A 12,200-nucleotide genomic window follows, 5' to 3' on the forward strand; every position below is an offset into this window, starting at 1 on the left:
GGTTTTACGAGCTCTGCGCCAGGAGTGGGACAAGATCAAATATATATTCCTTATTATGAGTCATAATATCACAGGAACTCATTTGAGGGTGAGAAAATTACCAACAGGAAACCTCATTTAGAATGGAGCTGGAGGCAGGGGGAGCGCTCACACGCCACCACTCCTGGTCAACCGCAGACCCAGAAGGAAGAGACGAAGAACCTCGCCCCAGGGAAGGGAGAAGGGCTTGCCTTCTGCCCTGGCAACAGCCCAGCCAATGAGAGACTCTCACAATCCAACCAATGAGAAGCCACTATACTCAGAACGCCCCAGTTTGCGCCAATGGATTCTTTGTTTATTAGAGCCCCGCTAATCCCGCCCCTTTCCTCTGGTTAAAAAGAAACCGCCACCACCAAAAAAAAAAAAAAAAAAGCCTCTCCTCTGATTTGAGGAGTTTTAGGAATAACAAGTAGGATAAGTTTGGTTTTGCGGGCGAAACACCCGGCCGGTTGAATTTTTTAAGGGTCCTGTTGCCTGGTGACCGGAGGTGGGATCCAGAGAAGACCCCCCCCAGACCGCTCTGAGGCGGGCTGAGGAAGCGGGTGCGGGCGCCCGCAGAGCCGGCAGAGGGGGGACCCCGGGGCCCGAGGGTGAGTGTTCTCCGGCGTCCGGAGCTCTGCTCTCTTCGTGTCCGAGCTCGACAGGCTGTTGGGGTCGGTTGGTTTTCGGGTGAGAGCGAGCGCGGTGGGGGAGCGTCGGAAGCCCAACAAGCAGGCCCTAGGCCCGGCGGGAGCCGCCCTCGGGGTTCGGGTCTCCCGTCGCCGAGACCGTGACCTGACCGGACGTCAGGAGTGGGCGCCTGCGGGCCACCTTGGCAAGGCCCAGTTGGTTAAGCGAGTGACTTCAGCTCAGGTTATCCTCGGTCGTGGGATCGAGTCCGGCGCGCGGCTCCCGGGTCAGCGTGGAACGGGCCCCTTCCTCTGCCTGCCCCTCTCCCTGTGCACCTGCTCTCGTGCTCTGACAAAATCGAAAAACAAACAAACAAACAAAAAAAAAAAAAAAAAGAAAGAAAAAAAAGAAAGAGAGAAAAAAGAAAAAAACTGGCGCTTACGCAGTTGAGCCCCCCAGGTGCCCCTCTGCAGCTCTTATTTAAGTCTTTGCCCTTCCCCAGTGTACTTGGTTGGCTTTGGGCCCTGTTCCTGTTTTGGGACCGGACTGTGCCCTTTGGAATTGTGCTGGCCTTTGGTCGGATCCCTCTGGAACCCGACTGTCCCTGTTGAGGAATGTCCCCTCTTTGCTCTAAGAAATGGGATCCTAGTCCTCGAAATGCTTGAAGATCACCTCCTGCTGGGATGGCCCTGGTGTTTCTAAAAACTGGGGTCCCTCCTCGTGCTCATTTCTGAGGAATACGACTCACTTAATCAAAAGTAGTTTTAATCCATCCATGGCCATTATGGGGGGGAACTTCCGAGCTCACCTAACTTGTTTTACTTATTTTTTTTTTTTTTAAGATTTTATTTATTTATTTGACAGAGCGAGATCACAAGCAGACAGAGAGGCAGGCAGAGAGAGAGAGAGGGGAGGAAGCAGGCTCCCTGCTGAGCAGAGAGCCCGCTGCGGGACTCGATCCCAGGACCCTGAGATCATGACCTGAGCCGAAGGCTGCGGCTTAACCCACTGAGCCACCCAGGTGCCCTTATTTTACTTATTTTAAAGATTTTATTTATTTCATTTGACAGAGAGAGGGAGATCACAAGTAGGCAGAGAGGCAGGCAGAGAAAGAAGGGGGAAGCAGGCTCCTCCCCGCTGAGCAGAGAGCCTGATGCGGGGCTCGATCCGGGGGACCCTGAGATCATGACCTGAGCTTAATCCACTGAGCCGCCCAGGCGCCCCATTTTACTCAAAATTAAATGAGAAAGCCGGGGCTCCTAAAACAAAACCAAACAAACTGAAGGAGATACCTATTGTAAATTGTACCTTGAGGCTTCCAGATGTTTTCGGGATTCTAAGTTTGCCTCTTTGCAGGATAGTATTTCTAAATTGACTGAGGCAAACAAATAATTGAAAGAAGTCAAAATGTCTCTTTTTTTCTCTTCATCTCCTCCTGGGTTTCCTCCCACTTGGCAGCCACCTGCGCTCAGGCCGTGCCTCCTGTGCCATTTCCCTCTCTTCTCTGCCAGACTTCCCTTTCCTTGAAACCTCCCCCTGCTCCCTCTTCTCCTGAGCCTGTTAAAACCTCCTCTTTAAAGTTGAGTCTTCGGAGAATCCATTTAAATACTGAAAGAGTGTTTACAGAGTTCCTTACTTTTTTTTAAGATTTTTTTTATTTATTTGACAGAGATCACAAGCAGGCAGAGAGGCAGGCAGAGAGAGGGGGGAAGCAGGCTCCCTGCTGAGCAGAGAGCCCGATGTGGGACTCGATCCCAGGACCCTGAGATCATGACCTGAGCCGAAGGCAGAGGCTTTAACCCACTGAGCCACCCAGGCACCCCACTCTTTTTCCTTTAGATGTTGAATCTATCAGGGTAGTATTTAATTCTGTGTTTATTCGTGGGCTGAGGTGATTTCTTCTTTACTCTGTTTGGAACAGCCTGCTTCTGGAAGGAATCAGACCAAAGGACCAGGATGGAATGGGAAATTTCGGGCAGTTCAGATTTAGTTAATTTGGCAAACCTGTTTGCTCATACCCTAGATGAGTCCACTAAAAGACTGCGAAAATCCTCAAATTTTTCAACTCCAGCAGGTGAGGGCCCCTAAACAAAACCAAAACCCTTCTAGTTTCTCTTGTTACTGCAAAGAGCCAGGGCACTGGCACAAGATGTTACATATTTGAGCATCCCAGACACCTTCTGCCCTCTGCTCAGTCTTTCCGGTGTCCCCTCAGTTCCCAATGGTGGGTTCCAAGGAACTTCCCAGTCCTATTCCTTGTTGTGGAGAGAACATTTAGAATGACTCTGCCTGTGTCCCTGGTTAGGCTGGAGCTACCCTCTCAGTGCCCAACCCCATTGTCATAAAGCAGCTCCTGCCTCAGGATACTAAGACAGTTCAAATACTGGGGGTCTCTGGTAAACCTCAACAGGTTCCTGTCTCTGAACCTATTCCCTTTAGTCTAGGTCCTTTGAGAGAGAGGCACCCTTTTCTCCTTGGTTCTCAGGTCCTATTCATTTATTAGGCCAAGACTTCTTAGAAAAGTCTCTTGTCATAATTTCTTCCTCTCAAAAGAGGAAACTAATTTTGGAATTTAACCGTAGTAACCAAAATAGCCAACCAGGGGAATTAAATGGCCCTTTGACATCTTTTCTTGCTTCCATCTCTGATGTTGCCCTGTAGCTGAGTCTGGGGACCCTGATCATTGATTCCTATTGGATCAGCTGCCATCTTCTTTCTGGGCAGAATCTACTATGCAGCGCCCAGCGGGATTCAGGCAGATCCCTCAAAACCTCTTCTCAGAATGAATCAATAGTCTGTAAGGAAGTCCTCCAAGACAGTGAGCCAATATCGATTACAAATCTCAAGGTCTCATTATCCCCCGCACTAGTAGTCCCTGTAAACACCCCATTTTACCTGTGAGAAAATCCAGTGGCTGAAGATGGAGGTTTGTCCTGGACCTACTAGCAATAAACATTTTATCCCTTGACACCCTGTTTTCCTAACCCCTATATGTTGCTGACATCCAGTCCCACCGAAAGCAAATTTTTCATTGCAGATGATATGTGCAGTGCATTTTTAGTATTCCTGTTGATAAGGATAGCCAGTATCTTTTTGCTTTCACTTGGTAGGAACAGAAATGCACCTGGACAGTAATGCCTGGGGGTTTCACAGAGTCTTTACTTCTCACAAACATTTAAAAGCTGATTTGGTTGATAGAAAGTTTTCTGCAGGGTCTACTTTGTTAAAATATGCAGATGATTTGCTTCTCTGCTCCCCTTCTGAAACCTCTTCACAGGAAACATTATTCACCTATTGCAACTTTTGGCCTTAAAGGGACACAAAGTTTCCAAAGAAAAATTGCAGTTTACTCAAACTCAGGTTCTATACTTAGGGCATTTGATCTTGAAACAACCACTACACTTCCACAAAGATGAAACCCTTCATGACTGCTTAACTCCTGACAGATTACATTTTCACTCCCTGTGGAAATTCACAGGAAACTCCTCAAACCAAAGCAGATTTTTCATGGTATACTGATGATTCTTATTTAAATGGTGAAGATGGTAAATATGCTGAGTATGTTTTTGCATCTCTTTGAAGTCATTGAGATGGCAGCTTCATCTTTTGAGACTTCAGCCCTTACTCCAGCATGTACTTTAGCCAAGAAGACCCTAAGTATTTATACCAATAGCTGGTATGCTTTTGGGGTAGTTCATACTTTGGAATATTATGGAAGCAACAAGGTTTCCTTTCCTCCAAGTGGTATAAAATTTGAAATGGCTCCTAAGGGGACACCTGGGTGGCTTAGTCAGTTAAACATCCAATTCTTTTTTTTTTTTTTTTTAAGATTTTATTTATTTATTTGACAGAGATCACAAGTAGGCAGAGAGGCAGGTGGGGGGGAGAAGCAGGCTCCCCGCTGAGCAGAGAGCCCGAAGTGGGGTTTGATCCCAGGACCTTGAGATCATGACCTGAACCGAAGGCAGAGGCTTAACCCACTGAGCCACCCAGGCGCCCCGCAGACATCCAATTCTTGATTCCATAATAGGAATCAATGATCAGGTCATAATCTCGGGGTCCTGAGTTGAGCCCTGTGTAGGGTTCCACGATGAGCATAGACCCTGCCTGGTTGAGATTCTCTCTTCCACTCTCTCTGCCCCTCCACCCCTGCTTGTGCTTTTGCTTGGTCTCTCAAAAAAAAAAAAAAAAAAGGGCTCCTGTGTCTAAAATTTATTAGATGCCATACTTTTGCAGGTTCCTGGGTATTCCAGACTCCAGTCCCTGGAGGCAGAGTAAATCCCCTTCCTGATATTTCTGCCTATAACATTTCTGCCAAGGAAATGTGTAGCCAAACCTCTGTCATGCTCCAAAGGGATGTTCTTTCAGATGATAATTTGGAAAGACTGACTAGAGATACCCAACTATTGTCCCTAGAGAGGAAAAACAGTATTGGAAATCTAATAATCATTGGCTCAATAAAAAGAGAGAACTCTGGTTTGGACCAAGTAACCATCCATTCCTGTAAGAAATTCTAAAATTCCCATTATTCACCACTCTGTGTGCATTAAACCATTGGTCTACTGACAGAATGCTAGCATTTTGGAACCAGGGTTGGTGGGGAAATATTAATAAGGCTTCAGAAAGTGCCTGCCTTACTTTCCCCACCTGTCCCAAGTATAATCCGGGGAAACCTGTTCGTATAGATTTCATATAGCTTCCCTGTCTCATGGATGTAAATATGTTTTAGTCATAGTTTGCATGATTTCTTAGTGGACCAAAGCTTTCTCTTGTAGATAGGCCAATTTGTCTGTAGCCAAAATTCCATTAGAAAAGATTATCCCTACCCGAGGAACTTCTGAACTTCATAGGGACCGGAGAACCCATTCTATTGGTCAGGTGTTTCAACAGGTCTGTGCTGTTTTGGCTGGTTTTACAATACTTCCATTGTGCACACCATCCTCTATCCTCAGGGTTGCTCAAACACACTGATGGCTCCGTGAGATTCAACTGGCAAAATGTGTAGAGACCCACCAGATATTTTGGGTGAAAGCACTGTAACCGGTCCTTCTAATCTCAGATCCACCCCATTTGGAACTCACTCTCACCCTTTGAGATAGTCACAGGGCGACCGATGTACTTGGCCCCTCTCTCCTTTGACACAGCTGATGCAAGGACTTATGTTTCAGTATCGTAAAGGCCTTATTGCTTCTATTAAAATAGCCATACTTTGGTGGAGCAATTTTTCATCGTGTGCTTCCAGGAGACAGTGACCTTAGGCATTCCTTCTTGCTACCGAGAGATTTCATCTATTAGAAAAGACCCCCCCCCCCCCCCGATTTTAGCCTTGATGAAAAGCCCTTATCAGGAACTGCTTTGTGTCACCAAACTGGAGGGAACAAACTCTTGGAGTCACATGAAATATCTAAAGAGAGCACCCACCCCTGACTGGACCCGCACACCTTCTGGTGGCCTGAAAGTTAAGATTTCCCAGAATTGAGGCAGGCGATGTGTGACAGCTTTTCCAAGATGTCAGAAGAGACCTATGTATCTTTTCTCACTGGTGTTTCCTTTCTTTTGTGGAAAGATAATGCCCTTGTCTGCATTTCCCAAGCTCTGGTGAAAGGGAGAAACCTCCTTTTTTTTTTATTGCAGTCTTTAGGGAATAGCCTCATCTTGAAACCAGGACAAATTCTTCTTTCACATGTTTTTCCTGAAGGGTTAGAAGGTTCCAGAATCCACAAAAGTCATCCGAATTATTCACCAACTTGGCATTCTCATCCACAGTCATGATTTTTGAATTTATAACTTTACAGACTATTATGAATAATACTTGGTATAAATAGTTCTTTTGGGGTAACAGTGCTATTTAAAGATGTCTTCGAAGTTGTACTGTTTCGTAGAAAGTTCATCAGCGATTGCTTCCTGTTTAAACTTGCACTGCATCTTCCCAGATGCACCCGGTCTATTCTTTCTTTCAGGGTGCTCCCGAGGTGGCCACTCTTCTCTTAGGGCCGCTCTAGGCGGAGACCTCTGGGAGGCATACACGAGTCCAGATTTGCCTCCATAGGGAGAACTGTTCTTCCTGAGGTTGGAATAAGTCCCGATAAGTAGTTTGGTTGCCTACTTTCAGACCAGAGTCCTGATTTAGAACCATCTTACAATTTGGAATGGTCATGTTACTTTTTCTGTTGTGTAATTTTTTGAAGTTTTGTATTTTGTTGCCTTTCAAACTTAAAAAAAAATGATGTACCCAATAAGGTGATGCTAGCTCAACACCTCGAAATGATCTCCAAGGCTTACCGGTCTTGGATGACAGATGGGAAGGGCCTGAGAGTTTCTCCCTCCTAAGCTTCCTTAGTACTCAGACATGGCCTTATGTAGTTTCCAACTGCTGTTGCACGCTCCCTCCAATGGAGGACGTGAGAACCAGGAAAGGTCCTCCTCGGTGCTGAGGGACAAAACCACTGAACGTGGAAAATGTGACTCTTGGTCAGCAGTGCTTTTCAGAGTTCTCCATCAAAGAGAGGGGAGGCTGTGAAAATTAATAAAAGGAAACTGTTTAGGATGGAGGCGGGAGGCTGGCAGGGGGAGCGGTCATGGCCAGCACCCGTCAGCTGCAAAGCCAACGGAGGAGTCCTGGCTTACAGGGGCTCCTACCTTAGCCGCTGCCTGCTACCCGACTACTCCAGCAGGAGGAAGCAAGGCTTTCCTCCTCCCCTAGCAACAGCCCAGACAAAAAGAAGCGACTCCACTTCAAACTCCCAGTTTACTCCAATGGACTTTTAGTTCACAACAGCCTCCCCTTAATCCCTCTTTCCCCTTTAAAAGAACACTTCTTTTCTTTGTTCTCCAGACTTGCCTGCGGTTTTGCCAGTGCTTGTCCTAAATTGCAATTCTCTGCTATTCCCAGATAAACCCATTTTTACTGGCCATTTTATTTTTAAGGTTAACAGGAGTTACTCAGACCATCTTCAAAAGAATTTCTTTTTAAAGATTTTATCTATTTATTTGACAGACAGAGATCACAAGTAGGCAGAGAGGCAGGCAGAGAGAGAGGAGGAAGCAGGCTCCCCGCTGAGCAGAGAGCCCGATGCGGGGCTCGATCCCAGGACCCTGAGATCATGATTCATAAGGACTTCTCTCATCACCTAGCCTCATTAACTTAAGGATGAGAGAAAAAAAATTGATGTAAATTGAATGTTAAAAATATTTTGGAGAATTTGGTATTTATTGACACAACCCCACTCTAAGTTAGCCAAGTGAGTAATAGGATTATTAATTTTTTTTGTTTCCTGTGTATTTCTGGGGTTCAGGGTTTTTGTCTATGCAGGTACCATTTAAATGAAAAAAACATTTTTTAAAAGATTATTTATTTGTCAGGGAGAGAGAGCACACAAGCAGGGGCAGCAGCAGGCAGAGGGAGAAGCAGGCTTCCCGCTGAGCAAGGAGCCCAATGTGGGACTTCATCCCTGGACCCTGGGATCATGACCTGAACTGAAGGCAGATGCTTAACCGACAGGTCTCCCTTAAATGAAAACTAGAAGACAATTTGATTTTCATGCCAAAGACCACTCCACAATTACAACTTTTATTCAGGCCAAGAAATTGCAGAAATCTCATTAAAATGAGATTTTGAGAAGAATTGAAATTTTTTTTTTGTTTTATTTTAGATCTATTCCCTCTACCACTCAAATAGACCTTGAATCTTAACGTGTTACAAAAAATGAGGCCAAGGCTTTTTTTTTTTTTTTTTAAAGATTGCTTTTAATTTTTCTTCATGTGTAGGAAAAACATTTCCAACATAGATAAAGAATGTAAATGCAAAAGTTTTGGTGTATGTATTTCTGTGCAATTTTCTGGGAGCAGGGGCCTAGATTTTTCAGCTTTTTCAAGGAGTCTGTGGTGCTCATAACAGAAAGAACTGGAAGCATATGGCCAGGTTGGGTGCTGTGACCTCTTCGCCACCTGGTTCTGATGACGCCCAGTCACTGGTTGGTTAGGCTCCGAGGTTCTCAGTACTCCTCTGCACCTCAGCCAGCTATGCTTTTAATCCAGAAAACTCAGGAGGGTTCATCAGCCCTTTCCCTGGTCCTTAAATCAGTCCTTGGTCCTTAAATCAGTCAGTACACCAGCGAAGTTCTACATGAATCTCCTGAAGGTAAACAGATTTCTATTTAAATGTTATTGTGCTCATTAGCATCAGCTGTTTTCATTATAAATATGCTGAGATGTTCTTTTCTAATCTGGTTTATAAATTATGCTTACTACTTTGAGATGTTGAAAAAATATATACATATTTTTTCTCAATCCTGTGAGGAGACTTTGCTGCCCTTTTTTTTTTTTTTTAAGATTTTTTATTTATTTGACAGACAGAGATCACAAAAAGGCAGAGAGGCAGGCGGAGAAAGGAAGAAGCAGGCTCCCTGCTGAGCAGAGAGCAAGATGTGGGGCTCGATCCCAGGACCCTGGGATCATGACCTGAGCCAAAGGCAGAGGCTTTAATCCACTGAGCCACCCAGGCACCTGACTTTGCTGCCTTTCTAAGTGGCCCCTCTGGCTGTGTGTCCTCGGAGCTCCTGCTCTTAGAAATTCTGGTTCCTTTTCCGCCCCGAGGATTTCTTCTATGAGTCCGTTATTGGCATAGTCTTCCCCCTTCCCACACTGCTGTGTGGCTGTCCTTCCAGATCCGGTACTCACACTTTCCTTTTTCCTTTCTGCATTTGTTCCTGCAGAGTAGCCTGCCTTCAGCTTCTCCCGGCCATCCTGGCATCTCCGGCCGAGGCCTCTGCTTTGTGCCCTGCAGCCTGGCTTCCTGAGGCCTGGTAAGTTCTTGTAGCTGGTCTGTGCTTTATTTCAGTAGTACTGTATTGACTTGATGGCTGCCTTCCATGTATGGCAAGAGGTACTGGTTTCCACTCACATTAGTTATAGGAAGTTTCCTATTTAAAAATACACTTACATGATGGGGTGCCTGGGTGGCTCAGTGGGTTAAGCCTCTGCCTTCGGCTTGGGTCATGGTCCCAGGGTCCTGGGATCGAGCTCTCTGCCCGGTGGGGAGCCTGCATCCCCCTCTCCCTCTGCCTGCCTCTCCGCCTACTTGAGATCTCTCTGTCAAATAAATAAATAAAAAGTCTTAAAAAAAATACACTTAAGTGAAAAGCGAGAAATTGATGGAAAACAGGAACTGACAGACTTTTTCTGTAAAGGGCCAGATAGTGAATATCTTCAGTCTTGTGGGTCACATGGTGTGGGTCACATGGGTCCCTACTGCAGACTACTTGATTCTGCTGTTGTAGCTTGAAAGCAGCTACAGATGCTAGTACACGAAGGGATGTGGTCGAATTAGGCCTGCAGTTAGTTGACCCTTGAGTGAAAGGAACTTACTGTTAAAATAAGAATTCAGGGAGTAAGTAGAGGAGAAATCGTAGAGCCAGGGTGTAAATGCCTTAGGATTGAGAGACTTTGTTCAGTATGTGTTCTTGGTCATGACTCTGTATATTGGGGATGCTCCAAAAACACTCACCCTCTGTCGTGAAGGAGCTTAGGCTATATGGAGGGACCAACAAAGAACAGATGATTATATTAGGCTATAGGGATGCCCTGAGATGTGCCACCGGGTCAGGGGATGTGTGCATGTGGGAGAAGGAGAGGCTGTGTTGGTTCCGAACAAACTGCCTCTTTCCCCACTTTCTCTAGATTATTCACCTGTATGTTATTATATACTTCTTGCTAGCTTTTGCCCATTTTACAGATAAGGAAACTGAGTTTCAGAGGGGTTAATGAATTGTCAGAGATCACAGAGCTGGTAAGGGAGGGGTTGGGATTTGAACCATGTAGTCTGGCTCCAAGATCGATGTGCTTAGCCACAGTGCTCCCATGCCTCAGTAACCTTGAGTGAGGAACTGGTTCTTCCACCAGAGTGATTCAGTATAGCAGAAACCAGCCTAATCTTTGGCATGGTGTCAACCTATGCAAATGCCCTGGACATCCTTCCTGTCACAGTACCCCTGCAAAGGTGGCTCAAAGAGTACATGGGCGAAGCTGGGCTCTTCACCTGCTCCAGAGGTAGCCTGAGGACTTGCTTACCAACCACAAGCTCTAGGTTTCTGTGGAAGTGGGAGGCCCCCAATCTGTTTGTCAAATCTGATACTTGACGTGTTGAGGGACGCTTGCCTGCTTATGGGACAAGACTACCACAATAATAATAATAATTGGTAATAACAATAATGCTGCACTGCTGTATGACTCACTAGGTGTTAGACACTCTCCTAAGCATTTTGCATGTATAATTAATTAATCCTCATACCAACCCTTTGAGGAGGTGTATGAGTTCCCTGTGGCTGCTGTAACAAGTGGCCACAAACTGGTGGCTTAAAAATAACAGACATTTATTTTCTCTTAGTTCTGGAGGCTAGAAGTCTAAAATCAAGCAGTTGGCTAGGCTGTGCTCCCTCTGAAGCCTCTCAGGGAGAATCCTTCCCCGCCTCTTTCCACGTCTGGTGACTGCCCTTGCTCCCCACCTTGGAGCTGCATCACTCCCATTTCTGTCCCTGCCATCACGTGGCATAATTTTTCATGTGTTTTCTGTGGCTCCAAATCTGTCTCCTCACAGGGACACTGGTCACCCCACTGAGATGCTACCCTAATCCAGGAGGCTTAATTTGATTCTATCTGCCAAGATCCTATTTCCAAATAAAGTCACAGGTATTGGGGGTCAGGACTCTCAACTTTTTGGAAGGCACAATTCGACCCATAACAGGGAGGTACTATATCTTTTTTCTAAAGATTTTACTTATTTGAGAGAATGTGAGAGGGAGCATGGGAGGGAGGAGGGTCAGAGGGAGAAGCAGACTCCCCAGTGAGCAGGCGGCCCGACGCCATGGGGCTCGATCCCAGGACCTTGGGACCATGACCTGAGCAGAAGGTAGATGCCTCACCGTCAGAGCCACAGGGGCGCCCGGGTGGGTACTGTGATTATTTACATTTCACAAATGAGGATCCATGGCCCTGAGAAGTTAAGAATCTGCCCAAGCCAGACAGCTTTGTTAGCCGAGCCTGGATTTGAACTCGGGTGTTCTGAGAGTCTCTGCCCTCACTGTGTTAACAACGGCTTTGGCTGCAGAGCTGCGTGGCCCTGCACTTCGGTCGCGCCACACCCTCCCATAGCATCTGGTGACAACAAACACGCACTGAACTAGCTGAACAGGAATGTCTGAAGCCCCGTGGCTGTGTCGGGGCGGCTCCCAGGAGCCTGAGGAGAGGTGAGCAGCTTGGCTGTGCACGGGGGTTCTCGTTTATCTCAACGGGAATCAGGTTCCTGGAGCGGCTGGGTGGGCACATGACCAACTCCTGCTGCCACCCGGGTAATTGGTTTTCTGTGTTCATTTCAATAATGAAACATATTAAAGGAGGCTGGAGATGCGAGGGAGATACTAGCATTGTGGAAGGAACAAAGAGGTTTTAATGTGTTGAGTTGGGTTCTGGGGAAGATGAGGGACGCGATAATCGAGTATTAAAACAGACGAGATTATGCAGTGGCCCTGGCACCATCCATCACCGCCCTCATCCTG

General features: G+C 46.3%; 1 long non-coding RNA gene across 1 annotated transcript in view; it reads left to right on the top strand.

Annotated features, from left to right (window-relative positions):
• The first annotated feature begins 401 nt into the window (after positions 1-401).
• LOC132026810 (uncharacterized) overlaps positions 402-12,200 on the top strand; it is a 48,233-nt gene continuing 36,434 nt past the window's right edge. The window contains exons 1-2 of the long non-coding RNA XR_009407001.1: positions 402-629; positions 9,363-9,452. This is a non-coding gene — a long non-coding RNA (uncharacterized LOC132026810). The remainder of the gene's footprint in view (positions 630-9,362; positions 9,453-12,200) is intronic.

The sequence above is a fragment of the Mustela nigripes genome, chromosome 11, assembly GCF_022355385.1.
Source record: "Mustela nigripes isolate SB6536 chromosome 11, MUSNIG.SB6536, whole genome shotgun sequence".
In the NCBI taxonomy this organism is placed as follows: Eukaryota; Metazoa; Chordata; class Mammalia; order Carnivora; family Mustelidae; genus Mustela; species Mustela nigripes.